This window comes from Oncorhynchus nerka, linkage group LG7 (assembly GCF_034236695.1).
Source record: "Oncorhynchus nerka isolate Pitt River linkage group LG7, Oner_Uvic_2.0, whole genome shotgun sequence".
Classification (NCBI taxonomy): Eukaryota; Metazoa; Chordata; class Actinopteri; order Salmoniformes; family Salmonidae; genus Oncorhynchus; species Oncorhynchus nerka.
In genome coordinates, this window is record NC_088402.1 from 35,578,601 (window position 1) to 35,599,823 (window position 21,223).

Sequence of the window (21,223 nt, forward strand, 5' to 3'; positions counted from 1 at the left end):
CTGAGCGCAGTCTCAGATTATAGCATGGTAGGCTTTATTCGTAACGTTTAAAAAAAATCTGACACAGCGGTTGCATTAAGAACCAGTGTATCTTTAATTATATGTAGAACATGTATTTTTAGTCAAAGTTTATGATGAGTATTTCTGTATTCTGGCGTAGCTTTCTATAATTCCTCCGGATATTTTGGAGGCATTTCTGAACATGGCGTCAATGTAAACCGAGATTTGTGGATATAAATATGCATATTATCGAACAAAACATAAATGTATTGTGTAACACGTCATATGAGTGTCATCTGATGAAGATTTTCAAAAAGTTAGTGATTCATTTTATCTCTAATCCTGCTTTTGTGACTATCTTTTGACTGGGATTTTTTTTTTGATTTGGTGGTGGTCTAACATAAGTATATGTTGTGTTAAAATGTAAAACATTTTAAAAATCGGACATGATGGGTAGATGAACAATATGTTTATCTTTCATTTACTGTATTGGACTTGTTAATGTGTGAAAGTTAAATATTTCTAAAGAATATTTTTGAATTCCCTGCGCCACCTTTTCAGCTGAAAGGGGGGTGGAGTTCCCCTCGGGGAACGTCTTCTTAAATCGTCAATAAGGTTCCAACCGGAGAATTTCATTGTCTGAAGAAAAGCATTGGAACGCGCGTCACTGAGGCTCTCTGCCAGACCACTCACTAAAAGAGCTCCTATGAGCCCCTCCTTTATAGTAGAATCCTAAAAATTGGATCTAAAGACGGTGACATCTAGTGGAAGCCCTAGGAAGTGCAAGCACATCCATGACTATCAGGGATTTGAATAGGCACTGTTTTGAATATCGATTTCTCACTTCCTGTTTGGATTTCTTCTCAGGTTTTTGTCTGTCATATGAGTTCTGTTATACTCACAGACATCATTCAAACAGTTTTAGAAACTTCAGAGTGTTTTCCAATCCAATACGACTAGTAATATGCATATATTAGCATTTGAGACAGAGTATGAGGCAGTTCAGTTTGGGCACGCTATTCATCCAAAAGTGAAAATGCTGCCCCCTGTCCCAAAGAAATGAAGCATATAAATTCCCTTATCACTAGACCATTGCGTTGCCTTGTAGTGGTGTGAGAGTTGAGAGAACAAAGGACAACAGGAATGAGGCTCCTTCCAAGGTCCTTCTTATCTGGGGAGTAAAGGAACGGCGAGAAACTGCCAGGCGCGTAGAAAAGTGATAAACTGTGTGTGTATGTGGGGGTTATAAAGACTGCTCACATATTGGTGGACTTTAGAACGTTCTCTGAATAAACCTTACGAACCTTTTGCAGAAGCTGAGTCTTTGCCTAATTATTATTAAACCCAGGGTCTTACAATACTCAGGGATTGGTCAAAGCTTAAATAAGTGTTTAGTTATCATCATTGTGATTGAAAATTCTCGTGACAGTGATTCTGATGGGCTTTCCCGACTGCAAGGAAGAAACTGCTTTAGCCGTCATAGTATATTGGCCAGTCAAAGAGGAGCTCAGTGTTCAAAACGGAGTAATATTCAAGGGTCAGAGAAGTTATTCCCCGGTCTTTGCGCCCTGAGATGTTGGCGCTCGTGCACTCAAGTCACATAAGAGGTGAGGCCTGTTACAGACAAGCATGTGACACACTGTATTGGCCAGGAATGCAGAGTGAAATCAAAGACTGTCAATAAATGCACAATCTGCAATGAATATGCCATTGAGCAACAGAGAGAGACGATGATGTCCCATGAGCTACCGATGCGCCCCTGGCAGATAATACGTCTAGATCTCTTCCAGCACAGTGGCAAAGACTTTCTGCTGGTAGTCAATCATTACTCAGACTTCTCCCCGACCTCTGAGCAGAGACAACGATCAAACGCTGCAAGGCTCAGTTTGCCCGCTACGGCCAGCCAGATAGGGTATTTTCAGATAATGGAACTAATTCTCCGGATTTGAGTTCTGAAAATTTGCTGCAGAACGGGAATTCTAGCACATCACCTCATCGCCATGACACCCAAAAGCTAATGGGAAGGTGGAGTTGGCAGTCAAAATCACAAAGAACCTCTGCTACGTCACAGAAGACATGTCTCCAAGTTCATCTATGACAAATCAGCAAAATAGTTACCTGAGGGTGTGTGAAACAGTGCGAAGCCACTATTAGGGGACCGGACGGGCCTCTGGAGACTCGAATCCTCCGTACAGAAAGTGGCACCACGGTCCTACTTGGTCAAAGTGAATGGATCTGTACCGTCGTAACAGGGTTGACCTTCGGATTGCTGAGCCAGCACCTACTCAGAACTCTGATGGTCATAGGGGTCGCATTACAAAAGACGGAACCCCGGCAAGTCACATGGGGCATGAGGCAGTGGGTGAAGAGCAAGGGGATCACAGGTCGGCCACTCCCTCGCCCATCAATACTCCCCTTAGACAGTCAGGTGACACGCCTGTGCGAGAATCCGCAGTCCTCGCAGACAAGCCCCCTGTCTTTTCATGCTGCGGGCGTCTGTCCCAGCCATCAAAAATAATTAATTTGTATGTTTCCCATTAGGGATTGTTGACAGACAGTGATAAAAGTGAAGAGACAACAGATTTTGATAAAGTTGTTACTTGAAGAGAAGAATAAAATACCTAAACTGTTCATGTTGGAAATTATTACTAGGTCTGTTTTGTTAGTGAATTGACAGCTTCTGTCCTATTTTATAAAAGTGTTGGAGGAAATTATAGTTGAAATGATTAATTATGTATACATTTAATTTAGAACCATTTATTTTAATAATATTATGTTGTGGTATGAAATGTATGGGTTTTTAGTTAAACTAGGACTGAAAATGTAGTTAAAACGAATGAATTGTCTGTACCTTGCGGGTTTAAGGAAGAGGGATGGTATATCTTTTCAGACAGATAAGAATGTTCTTTGATGTTCCATTAGTGGAGAAAAGTATATATTTTAGACAGATTGGAATGTTTGTTTTATGAGGGGAGTAGAAGACAATCTCCAGACCTGAAGACGCTGCGCTATTGTGTGGATCGGAGAAAGTGTGAGAACTGATGACGTCATTTTGATCTTCTCTTTAAAATGTAATGTTCTTTGGATTTTGGGTCAGTACTCTCTTGAATTAAACGCTGTTACCTGACTTTTAAGACTGGTCTCGATCTATTTCATGCAAAAATGATAAACTTACAACTTATTATGAAATAGATAGAGTGTGAATTTGGTTTTGGCTACAAAACATATAGGAATTTAGAATTTCTCTAACAATTGGTCCTTCGAGCCAGATCTAAATACCCCTCCCTGTTATCTGGAGGTAGTACGCTGAAAATCGTGCACGGTCGAGAGTTTGACTCGTTTTACTAAAGACCTGACCTCTGAATTGAGGTTAAAATTCAGGCCTGCGTATTATCACGGAATACAGGGAAGGTGACTAGATTCAAACGAACAGTGCTTTTCCCAGTCGGCAGCAGGTCAGTAAGCCTTTATTCTCGAATTTGGGAGGGATTATTTAGGATATTTATTGATTAAAATTTTATAAAGGAGTTGAATTTGATCAATAATAAGTGCTTGAATATTCTGAACAAATAAAATGGGTTTCTACCTTGGGTTTTAACCAAAATCGATAGGAAGGAAACCGTTCTGAAATTGACCTGTGGTAAGGTGCGCTACCATAAATAAACTAGAGCTTAATAAATCCTGGTTTTGCAAGCCAGAAGGTTATTAAGGAGAGATATAGTACGCAATGGAGAATTAGGACGCTTGTTCCGTACAAATAGGATAGCCATTAATTCAAAAAACATACCTAAATAAAGTTTGAACCTGAGTAGTCTATCTGTATATGGGAAGTAGTCTGACTATCAAGAAGTAGCAGATAAGATATATATATAACAGGTGAGGATAAATTAGGCTTGGTGAGAAGGCAGGCTAATTCTAGGCGAACAGAATAATTGAACCTGTACAATGCTGAAAGAAATGAATATCAAAGGATGAGGTTAACTTAGTCTAGAGTAGTGAGATATGAGACATTAACGTTGAAAGTCCCAAAAAGAATATCCTATGGGTGAAATGTGATGTCCGATCAAAAGTCTTCTATAGACGTGGTTCACAGGAGAGGTTAACTTAGTCTAGAGTAGTGAGATATGAGACATTAACGTTGAAAGTCCCAAAAAGAATATCCTATGGGTGAAATGTGATGTCCGATCAAAAGTCTTCTATGGACGCGGTTCACAGGAAGGAAAATACATACTGATTATTTTTAAAGAGACACACACATAGTCAGACAGAAAAGGACTAAAAGTAATTAAGTAACGGTAAATTGCTAATTCGTAGAAAGACACGCACATAGAATTTAAAATTAAATATAGTAAGGCATAGATAAGTGATTAACCTCTTGCTCCTACTCGGGACGCTTGCGTCCCAACTAGAGCTCTGGAAATGCAAATGCGCTACGCTAAATGCTAATAGTATTAGTTAAAACTCAAAAGTTCATTAAAATACACATGCAGGGTATCGAATTAAAGCTACACTCGTTGTGAATCCAGGCAACAAGTCAGATTTTTAAAATGCTTTTCGGTGAAAGCATGAGAAGCTATTATCTGATAGCATGTAACACCCCAAAAGACCCACAGGGGACGTAAACAAAATAATTAGCATTTCGGCGTTACACAAACCGCACAATAAAATAGAAAACATTCATTACCTTTCACCATCTTCTTTGTTGGCACTCCTAGATGTCCCATAAACACTATTTGGGTCTTTATTTCGATTAAATCGGTCCATATAAAGCCTAGATATCGTTATATGTAGACTGTGTGATAAACGAAAAAAACATCGTTTCATCGTTTTTTAAAATTCAAAAAGTCGACGATAAACTTTCACAAAACACTTCGAAATACGTTTGTAATGCAACTTTAGGTATTAGTAAACGTTAATAAGCGATAAAATTCATCAGGAGGCGATGTAAAGATCATTAGCTGTCCGTCTGGAAAAATGTCCGGCTAGAAACTCAACGAAAATATCCGGTCCTAGACCAGAGGAGATACGGTGCCCTGCATGTGTTTGACCAAGAAAAAACTCGAAGGGAAATGACAAGACTCTAGACACCGTGTGGAAGCTGTAGGTACTGCAACCTCAGTCAATTAATTGTGGTTCACCTTTATCAATGGGTTCAAGTAGCGCATGGATATATTTTCCCATTTTCAGTGATCAGTTTTTCCTGTGCTTTTCGATGTAAATGCCGTTCTGGTAAAGCCACAGCAGTGATTTAACCAGTTTTTTAAACGTCTGAGTGTTTTCTATCCACACAGACTAAGCAAATGCATATACTATATTCCTGGCATGAGTAGCAGGGCGCTGAAATGTTGCGCGATTTTTAACAGAATGTTCAAAAAAGTAGAGGGTCGACTTAAGAGGTTAAATACCATAGCTACTAGTAACGGTAAGGATTAAGAATGGGTGGAAATGCCTCAAAAGAAGCCCCGGAACTAACGGGAGATGAGCGTTATATGGAACAGAAAGACAAGAGAAACATCGATTTCGGTCTAAGATGGAGAAAGAAATACGATTTTGATGGCCATCTAAATGTAGAAAAGCTGGAATACCTTATAAAACAGATACATAAGGAATGTGGAAATAATGTGAAAAAGCTCCGTTCCCGCAGATGAAAAAGTTAACCAATTGGGTGGGCGTGAGGGTAACAAACTATATCTTCCTCGATTATACCAACAATACAGAGATAATCCAGTCGACGAAATAGTGGTTATAAGAATACGGCCGCAGGAGCTACCTGTGAAATTACCACCCAAGTATGTGGATCCCGCTGAAGCCGAGGGAGGTATAATGGAATTAGAGAAGGGAATAAAGTCGAGAAAAATGGACAAGGTGAGTCAAAAGAATAATATAAGATGTTTTAAATATAACAAAATTGGACATTTCGCCTGGGAGTGTAACACTCCCTGCAAACGTCGTCAACAAGGTTGTAATTTAACTGTGGGGAAAGTCCCGACAATCGGGTAAAGAAAAATAAGGGTCAGATACAAAGAGAGCGAGATTAATGAGAATCCTAACTGAGGGAAAACTTTGGGCGTTTAAATGTTAGGGTATGGTAAGTTGAGAAGTTGGGATGATTAAAATTTTAAACTGAATGCAATCTGAATAGGGAATATATATTTTACAGAGGCAGGCAGATGGGTGGTGTCGTTTCACGTTGAACAACATCGTTCTTCAAATTTAAACAGAGAAAAGGGGTTGTGGCATTTAGAGGGAAAATGCGTGCATTATAGCTTAGAGTTACTTTTCAAAAGCGGCCAAAAGTTCCAAATACATTTCTTTTAAAAAGGAGAAGTATGTAAAGATAGTCTGAAAAGATGCTACAGCTTGCAACGGAAGTGCTAGCCACTCAATGGGCTATATGGTGCAACGCTTTGGGACTATAAAATAGGTAAGAATAGTTTAATCGTGAAAAGTTGTGATTGTTTTCCTAAGTATTGATTTTTGGTTAGGTAACGCCAGTGAATTCGAACAAAAAGTAACGTATTCTAAACATGATCTGTTTTCCGTTTTCATTGCGGGGAAAAAATAAAATGTCTTATCTTAAAGGGACAGTGCACGTCAATCACAGTGGTTTGAGTGTATGGCAGTGTATAAAATATTTTGGGACGACAATTTGAAGATAGACTGAATGAGTTACATGAAACATTGAGAGATTTAAAACAAGTGAATAACGTATTGGGAATAGAGTCGTAATTAAAATACTAAGTCAAAGACGAGACAGTTACTTAGATCAAAATGAATTCTAAATAATAACGAAGAGACAATTACGATTTATGCCCATCGAAATGTTTTTATAAAATTAGTGAATTTAGAGATATTGGTTGGGGTGGTAAATTATAATTCAGGATTTGAACAGATGTGATAAATTAGGTTTGGTTTATCGAACAACAATTATTTACAATTCATTGAAAGTCGTTACGGATTGAGCCAAGGTTGAGCGCTTGATGATGATGTCACTAGCGAAGCATTATTGGTCGCCACGGAAATTACATTGTGAATGGGGGTAACGGAGAAAATTGTTTGTCTGTTAATGTGTGCATTAGTGTTTCGAGTAACTTTTCAGAAGTTGATATAAATTACAAAATACATTTTTAACAGTAATTTGAGAGTCGCCAGGATAGTCAGGAAAGATGCTAAAAACTATCAGCTGATACGTTAGGTAGGCATCATAAGATTTGTGGCGTTTGTTTGGATTGAACTAGGCTATGGGAGAGAGAGACTGGATGTATGAATCGTAAAACATTGTGGTAATGGATTCCGATGGTTGTGATTCCAGGTTTGATTGTTTGTTAACACCAGTGAATTTGAGCACTTTCCATTGTGTGGAACCATGTTAGGGTATTTAAAGTTTGAAAAGCAACCTCTATAGAAAAACATAACTGCATATATTTCGGGAAGTAAGCTAGGTTGAATTTGGTTATTCGAGCTTTTCCCTTGATACGTAGACATGCGTAACAGGGGCAAGTTGGGGTTTGTTTGTTTTTTCTTGAGGAACTAACAGATGTGAACGTGAGTCTCTGAGTAATTTTGCCATCTGAAGCATTATAAGTAGTGAGTTTTCGTATAGTTTGTTTTTAGCTGATAAAAGGGGTTTGTTTATTTGTTTGCTAGTTATGGTCAATTTTAGGGTTTGATTTAACTTAGTTAAACATTGTGTTCTGGCGTGTTTAGGTAGAATTCTTTGTTCCGGGATGGAGGGGAGTTACCTAAAATAAGTCAATTAAAGGAGCCATGGGAGAATACGAATGCATATTTATTAAATATCGGGGATTAAATTATGGATTTCTTACACTGAGAAATGTACGACATTTGCGGCAGAGGGGAAAAAGTAATACAATAATGTTATCGGGTTAATTGTATCTAAGGGTAGCATGTTCATTTAAGTTAACATATACATTGACGTTGTTTAAAATTTATGATTAATGATTTGCGTTAAAGGGGAATCATCATTAGGTTTAGTTTATAGTTCACTTTTGAGTTTCTGAATCGAAGTAGCATAGTGAATGCTAGTTAGGCGTGTTGTGTTCTTCTGGGAAAATTGATGTTTAGGTGTCTCAATTTTAGATGTTTCCTGGGATTATAATCTTGGGGAGAATGAGGCCATAGACGACCAAATTGGAAAAGGCCTGGAAGTTTTGATTAATCATTAAGGTTTGCAAATATATACACATAAAACATTTTTTAGGACTATTTGTTTTAGTACAAAGGTATTTTAAAGAGGCACGCTCACACAAGGAACTTTGAGTTTTTAGTTTGAGTTTTAATTATACAAGTGAATTTTTTTAATTTTATGACCTATTGATCTTATCGTGACTATCTTTTGAGGTCTGATCAGCCTCAGGGGAGAGTCATTTGTATAATGAATATGGTCATATTGAGTTACTAGTTTTAAGGTAAATTCATTATAATGGAGTTTTGGTTGGGGGGTTAGAATTATTGTTTGATCCGCAAATGAGAAAGTGGTTCAGGATTCTGTTTTACAACATTAGCTGTGAAGTTTTTGAATGGGCTATTAATGATTTGGTATTGTAACAGAGAAAAAAATAATATTTATCATTGAGAAAAAATAGGGGAAGATAAGATACATTGAGGTTTGGATAGGAGATAGATTAAGCCAATAGGGCAGGGAATTACATAGAAAAATAAATTACAGTTTTTAGGGGTGATAAATTATTTTAGATAAGGTATTCCACACTTTGCAACACATATTAAATTCATGTTATTGTCAGATAGAATACTGAGGGTCCCTGAAGGAAAGGGCTTGTTAGTGTAGGAAGGATTTTGATATGGTTAGCATTTATTAGACTTTGTTTGATTATTAGACGTTTTTAAATAGTATTACATTTAACAGGAATATAGGACATTGTGATGATTTAGGATTATTGTTAGGATTAAGATAGATTGATTAAGGAAATGTAAGGACTTTAGAGAAAAGACACTCAGACATGTTTTTTCTAAAATCAATGATTTTAGATAAAGTCAAACAGTTAGAAGCTTAGTGGTATTTGAGAGATATGAGAGAAATGGGTTACGATTTAAATTGGTAAATATATATATTTAAGAAAATATATAAGTAGCACAGATAGTTCTTAAAGTAGATAAGAAACTTGACAGAGTATTGTTACAGGATTGAACATGAATGGACGCCCAAGGGAGAATTGGACATGTGGAAAATTAAAAGGGGCTCCTACATGATGATGTCAGACATTAGGATAATTTACTAATCTTACCTAAGTCATTGTTTAAGAGTAGGCAAGGTTGTTACCTGGGCAGAGCCACGTAACAAAGGGGGGATGGGTAAATTGTGTTCTAGGATAGTGTTACGCCCCTGAAAACAGGGGAGAAATAATCACGAGAGTGATATGGTGTTGTATTCTCAAATCAACATTTAGTTCAATGAGAAAAGTCCGCGAATTTCCCCAGGAATATGGGTGGAGACCAGAGCAATCGATCTCCGGCTCATAGATTAAAAGCATTTCGTAGATCACAGATTAACACTTTTAGGCACCACAAAATAAAGTAATCAATATAACGTTTACACATTACTCTCACAATTCGTACCCTTTGACAGATTTGAACTTTAACACAATTATATGAATGTTATCAATCTCTATCAACTAATACTGAATGCATCTTTTTAACCTTAGATGTTTTAAGATCCTCACATACTATGAACTTACTAATACTTTTCAATGTATAACAGGCTATGAATATGTCCTTTAACCTGTCACACTCTCCCCGACAAAATAAATGTTGTCCCAACATTACCAACATTGTCTTCTTCAACAGTTCGTATCTTCTGTAAGATAGTACTTGAGCAGAGGTCAAGGGTCACAGTTCAAATATAACTAACAAGTTATATTCACAGTCCATATCTGTTGACCAGCTATATAACATAAGCAGTAATTTCTCATACTATTGATCAACAGTCCATCAATTTTAATGATCTATATGCATAGTCTGTAAATTGTCTCTTTTGACAGTCTGTGCAATCAGACAGTAGTCCATGGTCAAACATGTCAACTCTGTAGCCTCATGTTTGCTGAAGCCCATACATGTAAGGTGGCTGAAAGTAACATTGCTGTAGTGATGGCAGCCATGGAACCAGTCCTGGTGCAGAGTAGACAGGGAACAACTGTGGCTGTGGCTGTATACTGTAGCAGGAAGGGATACCAAGCTGATCATAGGTGATACGTCATGGAGGGTGTCTCTCTCTTTGTGGCAGCTGGTAGGCTGATTCCTCAGGTTCAGCAGCATCAGTATATGAAGGAAAGGCACTTGGTGGACGATCATCAGGCAAATTTTCAGCAGGCAAGTTAATCTCCTCAGCAGGCAGGTCTTTAACTGTTGTTGTCTCCTCCAGCCGCTTTTCAACAAGAGGCTGTGCTGGTAGCGTATCATGGACTGGCACTGCAACTGTCCGTTTCACTGTTGGGGGCCCGTGTTCCCACTCTCTCGCTGGTTCAGCATTCCTCTCCTCAGGTACTGTAGGAGATGTGGGAACCTGTAGCGGCTCATGATGAAGGTCATATTCATCCCCACTGTCTTCATCAGAATCTAGAGTCTGTGATGCAGGCTGGTGTCTCCTCGTTTTCTGACTTTTGTCCACTTTGGTCATTTCTGGTTGTGTCTCAAAAGGTAAGTGGTCACAGGACATGAGCAGATTTCTGTGCAGGACCCTGGAGCGTCCCCTGCCCTTTTCTGGTCTCAATTCATAAATCGGCAGGTCTGAACCCATTTGTCTCACCACTGTGTGAATTGTATCTTCCCAATAGTTACGGAGTTTTCCTGGTCCTCCTCTTGGTGTCAGGTTTTTAATCAGAACTCGCTCGCCAGGCTGTAGCACTGAACTCCTAACTTTAGTGTCATAGTACTTCTTACTTCTTTCAGCGGCTTTCTGAGCATTTTCATTTGCAATGGCGTATGCTTCTTCCATCCCTCGTTTCCAGTTCTCCACATATTCTCGCTGGTTACTGGAACCTGCCTCTGTGCACAATCCAAAGAGCATATCAACTGGGAGCCTGGGTGATCTCCCAAACAGAAGATAAAATGGTGAATAGCCAGTCACTTCAAACGGGTACAGTTATAGGCATAAACCAGTTTGTTCAGAGACTCCTTCCAATTTGACTTTTGTGTCTCAGTTAGTGTCTTTAACATTTGCAACAATGTTCTGTTCATGCGTTCCGCTTGACCGTTTCCCATCGGGTGATAGGGTGTTGTCCTGGCCCCCGCCATGCCACTGAGTTTCTTTAACTGATGGAACAACTGATTTTCAAATTCTCCCCCTTGGTCATGGTGGATGCGGGACGGAACCCAAACTTCAGGGCAAAATCATTGAAGATGAGATTTGCAGCAGTTTTACCTGACTTTGATGTGGTGGCGTAGGCTTGAGTGAAACGTGTAAAATGATCAACAATCACGAGGATGTACTCATATCCCTTTGCATCTGTCGAGATGAAGGAAGTCTATACATACCAGTTCAAATGGCTGTGTTGTCACAATGTTTGTCAGAGGAGCTCTTGTTGCATGGGCTGGCTTTTCTGCTTGACACAGCTACAAGTTTTAGTCACATAGTGCTCGATGTCAGATTGCATATATGGCCAGAAGAAGCGGTCACGTACTAGTGATACAGTGCGGTCAGTACCTTGGTGTCCCATGTTATTGTGCAACTCTTCCATCACTTTACCTTTGTACTGCTCTGGTAGAACTAACTGCTTGCGGGCTGTAGTGATTCTGTACAAAATGCCATCACTGTCTATTGTCAATTTGTCCCATTCTCTGAATAGGCATTTTGTCTTTGGACTGAATTTCTTTTGCTCTTTAACTGGTGGTTTGGAACCCGACAGTTTGAAATTGAGCACAGGACGGATGACTGGATCAGATTCTTGTGCTTCTCTAATCCCATCTTTTGGGATCGAGCTGGTTGTTGCAGTGGTTGTCTCACCTTCAGCTGATACTGACATAGATGCAGCTGAAAATGACCAAGGTACAACAGCCTCTTTCTGTACCTCAACTGCTTGTATCGTGGCGGCGATGGTGTCTGGTGGAAGCTCCTCAGAACATTCTCTCATCAGTGACTCTACATCCAGTGGCATCCTTGACAAAGCATCTGCATCACCGTTCTCTCTGCCTGGCCTGTACTTTATTGTAAAGTGGAAATCAGCCAAGTCTGCAACCCACCTGGAAGTGGTTGCGTTCAGTTTTGCAGTAGACAGAATGTAGCAGAGCGGGTTGTTATCGCTGTATACAGTGAAGGTCGGAGCATAGTACAAATAGTCATGGAACTTATCAGTGATTGCCCATTTTAGAGCTAGAAATTCTAGCTTGCTCGAGTGGTAGTGATAGTTCTTCTCAGCTGCTGTTAAAGTTCGAGAGCCATAAGCAATGACCCTAAGCTTCCCCTCTTGCTTTTGATAAAGAACTGCTCCCAAGCCAAGGTGTGACGCATCAGTGTGTACAACAAATGGCTGAGTGAAATCAGGGAAACCTAAAACTGGTGGGTGAAGCAAACACTCAATCAGCTGTTCAAGTGCCTGTTGATGCTGGTCAGTCCACAGGATTGGCTTGTTTGAGGGCACCACATGACTTACTTTCTTTGTTTTTGTTTTCCGTGGGTGGTCAGGTAATTTCTCTGAATCTGCTTTCAGGAGGTCATACAGGCAGCTGGCACTCCTAGAAAAATCTTTGATGTACTGTCTGTAGTACGTGAGTAAACCAAGCATTTTTCTGAACTGGCCCACAGTCTCTGGTCTGATTTCTTTCAATGCTCTTACTGCTTCAAAATCGGCTGGGTCAACTCGGCTGCCCTCTGCAGACACTATTCTGCCCAAATAACGGACCTGGGGTTTAAAGAGATCACACTTACTTGGTTTCAGTTTAATGCCATACTCTCTGAGACGCTGCAAAACTTTTCGCACATCATTCACATGGCTGTTGAATGTTTTACTGAAGACTAGCGTGTCGTCCAGATAAGGAATGCAGATGTTATCCCGGAGCCCTTCCAAACACTCCTCCATACACCGCTGAAAAGCTGCAGGAGCGTTCATGAGGCCGAATGGCATACGTATCCACTCATAGAGTCCCCACGGTGTCACAAATGCTGTCAGTGATCTGCTTTCTTCAGAGATTTTACTGTACTGTATCGTTTAGTCTTTTCGGTCATTGTCAGGATGTGCTCGATAACATTGAAACCTATGATGGGATGAGATAGGTGACAGCCTTTCATTACCAGCACTGGGATGATCAGTTCCTTTGTTTGGTCAGTTTCAGAGGCTAGACGAAAAGTTGTTTCAATCCATCCCAGGTACGGCATTTCAGTCCCATTTGCTGCAGTCAACCTTAGATCATCAGGTGAGTCCAAGATTTCTGAAACATCTCTCAGCCTTGCGTTTGGGAGAGATTCCTCTTTCCATCGTTCATCAATGACCGATACCTGAGAGCCTGTGTCCCATAAAGCTTGGAGGTGGTGGCGATTCAGGTGACACTCAATAAGGCACTGTCTGCTGACTAGCGAGGTGACCTTACGGGGGTGGCAACCTTGAGCTAGGGATGGTAAGGAGTGGGCATTTTTCTCTGTGCAGGAAAACCTTTCACTGGTAGAGTCAATTTTCAGGTGAGTGCATTTTTTCTTATGTTTAGTCCAATGTTGGTTTTGACATACTTTGGAACAGTACAGTGTCTCTTTACATGATGAACATTGTTTCAGGTTCTCAAATGACTCTTCTCTGGCACAATTTGCACATTTCTGGGACTTTTTGGTAGCTACGGTTAACACTCGTCCTCAGCGGTAACCCGTTTCCATTTAAAGGGGCCTCCCTTGATGGTCTGGCTCCCCGGTTTTACATCCAGCTTGAAAATGTTCTCCACTCCCACATCGGAAGCAGTGTGTGCAGCGTGCATCTGTTCTGGCCTGCTGGCAGACAAAACACCTCCTTGGAGCTTGAGCAGAGTGGTTGGTATACCGGTTAGGTGCATATTGATGCTGTGCAGGGTCAAGTGCTTGGGACCGACTGTAGTTGCTGTAATACTGCTGCTGGGAAACAGGTGGCTGGGGGTCCCTATCTGGCCTCCTAACTGGGGGGTGGGGCATAGGCACAAGGCTGTGACTGAAACATAGGCTGCTGTAATGTCTCCTTAATCTGAGCAATCTCTGCACTGAGACCTTTTAGAGAAGCTACACCTGTCTTAAGTTCAGCTAACTCTGTTAACAGTTCTGCGGGTATCGTAGCTTTGGCTTCCTTCACAGGACACTTTGCAGATGGCATATCCTCTAACTGGACTACACTTACAGTTGTAGCAGGCTGTGGGGCATTAAACCGCTTTTTGTTTCGTCTTTCTCTCTCATTAGCACAAGCAATGTTAAGCTTCTCTAGCAAAACCTCATCTGATGTTTCGCTCTCTAGCAGGAGAGGCTGCATGTCTATCCTGATACTGTCACTCTGGAGACCCGTAAGGACTGTGTGTAAACACATGCTCTGGACTAGAGCAGGGTCATACTTAAGCCCTGATTCTGACTCCTGGGATGCAAACAGTACTTTTTGCCTCAAATCTAAAATGCGCATCAGGAAGCTTTGAGGGGTCTCCTTGCTATGCTGTGCTTCTGAAGCTAGCTGTTTGTAAAGCTCTGTTGCACTCTTCTCTTGGAAGTGGGAACGCAGGATACATCTAAGTGTGGGAAGAGTAAGCTGGGGTTTACCTTCCAAGTAGCTGCGTAGCTGTGAGCCTGGAGAAATAGCCCTGACTACTGCGTCTACTATTTCTACCTCAGGATATCCTCTGTTAAGTCCATTTTCAATCTGATGGGCAAGGCTGGAAAAAATCAGTTTTTCTTTCTGGCCCGGTTCACCTATCTGACCAGAAATTTTAAACTCTTTGCGCCAGTATGAGCTGGGCTGTGCATTGGGTGAGAGCGGCACGCTCCCCTGAAGATTGGCATGGTGTTGGGGCTGACGCAGAGAATCACTGACTTTGGCTGCAGTAATCTGCTCAGTTCCCGCCCCTTGTTGTGGGGTTACAGTTCTCAGTTCCTCTATTCTGTGATGTGTTCCGGCTGGTTCAATATCATGGTCAAATTGTCCTGCTTTGTTATCTCTGCCACTGATCATCTCTGTCATTTCGTCTCTAAGTAGCAACAATTCCGACATGCCGCCATCTTCTAACTCTGCGACTTCCTCTCTTCCAAGGAACATCATAATGCGAGTCATTAATGATATGCGGGATTTATCTTTAACATCTCTCCTCTGTTCGCCTGATATTTCAAGGAAATCACATATCTCTAGTAATTTGTCTTTAGTCAGGGTGTGCAATTCTCCTACTACCTCTTCCTGTAGTTCTTCCAAGGCGCTTGTCATGTTGACAGAACAGAAGGAACTTTTACTGTGCAGGAGTTGACTCTGAATTAGATGGTCCTTACTGTCTCTGATGGTCGATCAATGGCCTCAGTTGACATGTACTTAACCACTAACTTTCCCCAAACAGCAACACTTTCCTCACTGCAGCCTGCCTGAGTTGTTATGTGGAGATTTAGCTGGCTCGGAATTCAGCGACCAGGATGTGGAAACTGGACATCTGAGCAGCTATCTCAGCGGAGCCTCCAAAAATGTTACGCCCCTGAAAACAGGGGAGAAATAATCACGAGAGTGATACGGTGTTGTATTCTCAAATCAACATTTAGTTCAATGAGAAAAGACCTCGAATTTCCCCAGGAATATGGGTGGAGACCAGAGCAATCGATCTCCGGCTCATAGATTAAAAGCATTTCGTAGATCACAGATTAACACTTTTAGGCACCACAAAATAAAGTAATCAATATAACGTTTACACATTACTCTCACAATTCGTACCCTTTGACAGATTTGAACTTTAACACAATTATATGAATGTTATCAATCTCTATCAACTAATACTGAATGCATCTTTTTAACCTTAGATGTTTTAAGATCCTCACATACTATGAACTTACTAATACTTTTCAATGTATAACAGGCTGTGAATATGTCCTTTAACCTGTCACAATAGCATGTGACCTACGGGATAATTAACTAATAAAAAATAAACAAATTATTAGCTAATAATCAAATAGAACAAATGAGAAACTGTTTGTTAACCAAACCTGTATGTCCAAGATTTTATGCACTGCAGGTGAATTACAGGTGAAGTCACTCAATCCAGTCCCTGAGGCCTGTTGGGGGGACCATACCAAGGACTCCTGGTGACAGCTAGCAGAAAGAACTACCCGGATTCACATCACACTGCGGGAGGGTAGGACACACTTACACTGCTGAACAATAACAGAGTTGAGGAGAACTGGAATTAACACAATTCTGGGGGCCATCTCTCAAATGAAAAATACCTTACCTGTCCTTTCCTCACTGTTCTTGTTCATAGAAGTGAAAATGTGTCTGACTCTTGCTAATGATGTGTTTTTCTGGAAGAGGGTGGGGCTTTATAGGTGAGCTGTCCATCCTAAGCTGTATGGTTGGAGATCTTATTCCTACAACATGAACCCGAAAAGGCCAGAGGGTAATATTGACATAATTAAATGAGAAATTAGTATTAACCAAGCATAAGAGATCACTTAATCTGGATAAACAGGAAGGGTGAGTAGGATAAGGAGGGATGTCTCAGTGGAGTTCTATGTAGACCAAGTGGTGTCTCTGATTCCTTGGCAGTGCAGGACTAAGAGTAGCTATTATGGAATACAGCTATGCAAGTCTCTGTGTAGTTCATGGAAACATGTTATAGCTCACATCATGTGAGAAGGCTACACAAATCTACATACCCAGCATGGAAGGAGATGGAGTGTATTGAAAGTAAGGGTTTCAGTTTATAACCTAGTGCATTCCAGGTAGAAAAGGTTAGAGCAGCTGATTGCTCTATAGTCAGCAGAATACAAGCAGAGTCCCTGACAAAGCAGATACTGACTGTGGAGTTGTCCAGAGCCAAGAGCCGGTGTGGATAGTTCAGAAATTGAATTATTCACCTAAGGGAACAGCCTGTATGGTAAAGCTATTCATGGAAACAGGAAAGCCAGATAATAAGTGGTATGGATTTGCACTATTTATATCCACATGTTCCTTTGAAATCTGAGCTTCCTCCTTTCACAGAGGCAATGAGAGACTGTTTATTGTTTGATTCAGTATAGTATTCCTGAGAAATATGTGAGGTAAAATCAGTACTGCAATAGGACAGATAATGTTACTTCTGATGCGACCAATGAGTGATTTGGCAGGCTGGTTGAGATCTGGGGATTTCAGTAAGACAAGGAGGCTCAGGGCTCACATCTGTTGGTTGTGTGGGAGAATGACATGATGGCCGAGTATTACTGGCTAATTGAACAGAGGTATGTGTATTGGTACATTTGAGAATGCTTTTTACACTCATTCGGGAGAAAAGAATTCCCCCGACTGGGTCTTTTGATGATAGGGTTTGTATTAATAACATCGTGGTTCCAAGGGTGGCAGATGAGATCAAAGCTATAAATTAGATCCTGGTAGGATTAGAGTCAAGTATTTTTTTGATGGTCCACCCTCAATGAGAATGTCGATTGGATCAATTATATCTATTAAAAATCCACAGCGCTTCACCAATTATATTAGAGATGTAATGAATGACTTGACAGAATATAATAGTCTTGGATGTTTGCTGGCTGAAGAGGGTGGGAGTGAAGGTAATTTGACTCCGGGATATACAGCTGGGATGGATCAGTGACCAAGGCCTTGTCTGGTTTACACACCCTAGTTCACGAGTTGGAAATTAACTCAGGGGTGGATACTTCACGGACAAATTGGGTTGACAGTGTGTTTGGAAGATGGAAAAATGTTATGATTACTGTGTTATGGGCTACCTTCACCTGTGTGACTGTGTTAGTTTTGTATGGACGTGGTTGATTGCGTGTATGTATGAAAGTTATCATTTCCAGGACTCTGGAGAAATCAATGACGATTCAGATGGTGAGATAGGGGCAGATTCCAAGTTCTGACCCGTGGGATGTGGAATGTGGATCTACTGAACAAGGGGATGAATCTGGATCTTTCATCATTGGGGAATTTATGTTTGATGATGTCACGCCCTGGTCGAAATATATTGTGTTTATCTTCATTTATTTGGTCAGGCTAGGGTGTGACATGGGTTGTTTGTGGTGTGTTTCGTCTTGGGGGTGTCTAGCATAGTCTATGGCTGCCTGAGGCGGTTCTCAATCAGTCAGGTGATTATCGTTGTCTCTGATTGGGAACCATATTTAGGCAGCCATATTCTTTGAGTATTTCGTGGGTGATTGTTCCTGTCTCTGTGTTTGTAGTTACCAGATAGGCTGTATAGGTTTTCACGTTCCGTTTGGTTGTTTTTGTATTGTTCATTTTCGTCATCAATAAATATGTATCAAAATTACCACGCTGCATTTTGGTCCGACTCTCCTTCGACGGAAGAAAACCATAACAGATGAGACTATTTTTGAGATGAAGAGGAATTAGATTGTACTTTGTTTCAAGGATTAGACTGTTTTTTTAATGAAGATTGTAACAAAAATCCTGATATAGGTTTAAAGGTTAGATTAAGGTTAAGGTTAGATTTGATTCATGATGGGTGAAGAGTCGGATAAACATTTGTAATAATGTTGGTTATGTGTCTATTCATATGATAATCTGATAAACCTTTATAATAAGGTTAATTATAAGTCTATTCGTATGATAAATCTGATAAACCTTTATAATAAGGTTAGTTATACGTTTGTTCATATTTCAATTTTTTATGTTTGATAAAACTAGATGTAGATTTGAATGTATAATATTTAATCAAAGGGAGGATTTGTTGGAGGAAATTATAGTTGAAATGATTAATTATGTATACATTTAAATTAGAACCATTTATTTTAATAATATTATGTTGTGGTATGAAATGTATGGGTTTTTAGTTAAACTAGGACTGAAAATGTAGTTAAAACGAATGAATTGTCTGTACCTTGCGGGTTTAAGGAAGAGGGATGGTATATCTTTTCAGACAGATAAGAATGTTCTTTGATGTTCCATTAGTGGAGAAGAGTATATCTTTTAGACAGATTGGAATGTTTGTTTCATGAGGGGAGTAGAAGACAATCTCCAGACCTGAAGACGCTGCGCTATTGTGTGGATCCGAGAAAGTGTGAGAACTGATGACGTCATTTCGATCTTCTCTTTAAAATGTAATGTTCTTTGTATTTTGGGTCAGTACTCTTGAATTAAACACTGTTACCTGACTTTTAAGACTGGTCTCGATCTATTTCATGCAAAAATGATAAACTTACAACTTATTATGAAATAGATAGAGTGTGAATTTGGTTTTGGCTACAAAACATATAGGAAATTAGAATTCCTCTAATAAAAAGGGAAGATGTTAGGGGTGTAAGATGGCACAGTGATGCCATCTGTTGGTAAATGTTAATTACTGCAACTCCAGTGTTTTTACCAGTGTGCTTGAGACACCCGGATGTATTGCAATGTACTGAACAAGACTGGTTACTCGCATCAGTGCCTCTGTCTCGTCATTTAATTACCATCCCGACACAAATATAGGGTTGCTAGAGACGCAACCCAGCCATTCAGTGTTTTTGTTCTGTATCTATGGACGCAACCGTTGTTCATTCTTTTTGTTCTGTATCTATGGACGCAACCGTTATTCATTCTTTTTGTACTGTATCTATGGACTTTATCCAGTCGTTAATTCTAAATGTTCCATTGCCATACTGTCTGGCAACGTTCTTATCCCTTGCTTGCAAGCTAGCCAACTATGGCTAACCTACAGTCATGTCAAAAATAACAGCCAGAATAACAGCAAAGTAGCTGCATTTGCATAAGCTCCTACTACGACAACTGCAGCCTTTACTATCGCAACAATGTCTGCAGATCCTGCAATAACAAATGCTGCTCCTACTACCAAAACAATGACAACAGCTCCTACAACAACAACTGCAGCTCCTACTATCTTGATAAGAACTGCAGCTCTATCAACAACAACCACCGCTCCTATTACGACAACCACTTGTAAGACGGCCACTACTTCAGCTCCTACCTCAACAACAAGTGCAGCTCAAACTACTACAAGCACAATCTGCAGCTCTTAACAACACAACATAGGTTAACCCTAACCCTAACCCTAACCCTAACCCAGCTCCTACAACAACAGTACTTACATCCGCCAACACGACAATAACAGCTGCAGCTCCTACAGCGACAACCACAGTTCCACAGCAACACACAATACAGCTACTATCGGCACCACAACTGAAGTGTTGACATTGACATCAAATGCTCCTCAAGTCTTCACAAAAACTGTCTCAACAACTTCCTCCAATGCAAAATCTATACTGGCAACTATAAGGCAAATTGAGAAATCTAATACTCTCTCTTACACTCCAACAACCTTCTCTCAAACAACTACAACAAACATCTGAGAGTTTATCTAAAACTTACAACATCAAATGGCCATACCACCCCAACCTCCTCTACAGCTTCGGCAAATCCAACATTAACAGTTAGTTTCCACAACAGCTACACCGAGAGGGACAATTCCTTCCACAACTCTGAAAATGTCTGCAACATATTTTCCTACAAAAGTAACAACTAGGTCAACATCTGGAAGTACAACAGCAGAAGTAACTCAGCTCACAACAAATACTGCCTCAACTACAGTGAGCACCATAATTAATTGGACAGTGACCATGTTTTTTGTTATTTTGGTTCTGTACTCTAGCACTTTGAGTTTGAAAGGATACAATAACAATGAGGGTGAAGTGCAGCTGGGTCATGCAAGCAAGGCTATTCTCCAAAACACACAATCAAATCTAAAAAGCAACAAATTTGAATATTGGAATGGCCGAGTACAAGTCCAGACCTTATCCCAATTGAAATATTGTGCCAGTTCTTGAAATGAGCAGTTCATTCTTGAAAAGCTTCAAATGTCACTGAGCTGCAGCAGCAAAATTCCTCTAAAGCGACGTGAGAGACTGATCAACAACTACAGGAAGCGTTTTGTTGGAGTCATTCCAGCTGAAGGTGGGGCACAACCAGTTATTGAGTGTAAGGGGTCAATTACATTTTTACACAAGGGCGTTGGGTGTTGCATAACTTTGTTTATGAAATAAATGAAATGAGTATGTAATTGTGTTATTTTTTCCATCGGGTTCCCTTTATCTAATATTAGGTTTTGGTTGAAG